Source organism: Trypanosoma equiperdum, assembly GCF_001457755.1.
Source record: "Trypanosoma equiperdum strain OVI genome assembly, contig: ctg_1249, whole genome shotgun sequence".
In the NCBI taxonomy this organism is placed as follows: Eukaryota; Euglenozoa; class Kinetoplastea; order Trypanosomatida; family Trypanosomatidae; genus Trypanosoma; species Trypanosoma equiperdum.
This window is the reverse complement of record NW_027123226.1, coordinates 16,266-17,168: the sequence shown is the minus strand read 5'-3', so window position 1 is coordinate 17,168 and position 903 is coordinate 16,266.

Below are 903 nucleotides of genomic sequence, written 5' to 3'. Positions count from 1 at the left end.
AAAAAAAGAGGAAGCTGAAAGGAGAAGGAGGAGATGTATTTCGAATAGACGGGAATGAAAACAAAATTACATATATATAAGAAAGAAAAAGAAAAAAAACAGAGAATAGAAACGAGAAACAAAAAAGGAAAAGAGGGAAAAGCGTAAGAAAGAATAGGACAATTGTAAAGTCCATAACCCTAACGCATGCAGACGGGGTTTTTCTCTCCGCTATGTTTTCTTTACCTTGACTCGACTTAAATATGTGTTCCCAGTGGCGATGGCGTGCTGGCCTTTGGGCCAATGCTTCGCTTTCCTTCACTATTTGTTTGATGGTCCCTTCATCTTTTGCCACTTGCGGTTTACCCGCTGCCTCCTCATTTCTTTTTTTCCCCTTTCTTCGTCTTCTTCATTCCCTCCCCCCTTTTTAAATTCCTTTTCATCAAGTTACCGAACGTACAGTCACTTTCTTTTTCTTTACTTGGTAGTAGATATTGCATTTACGCTTATTCTCTGGCATGCGCTCGTGCACACCCGAACTGTCCTGACCGGCGCCAAGGCCCCCATATTTTTTAAAAAAATGTCTGCAGCACCAAATTGTGGAGAATTTTGTTGAGCTCGTTTTTGAGTAGATTTCTATCCCGTGCCGGATGTGTAGGTGTTTGTTTATGCATATCGGTTTGCGTTTTTTTTTTTGTAAGAATTTTGGTGCATTAAAGTCCGTTGCACAACTACCGTAGCGAGATTCAGTAGGCCGTATGGCAGTGTTTTTTGGCATTGTTGTGACGGCTGCAGTTGACTGTGTCGAAGTCGCGTACAAAACTATGAGGAATCTCACGCATCCGCACATATTCATATTCATATTTATGCTACTCATATGATCGCAGACATGAGGTTATGATGCAGTTCCACACATTACGCATT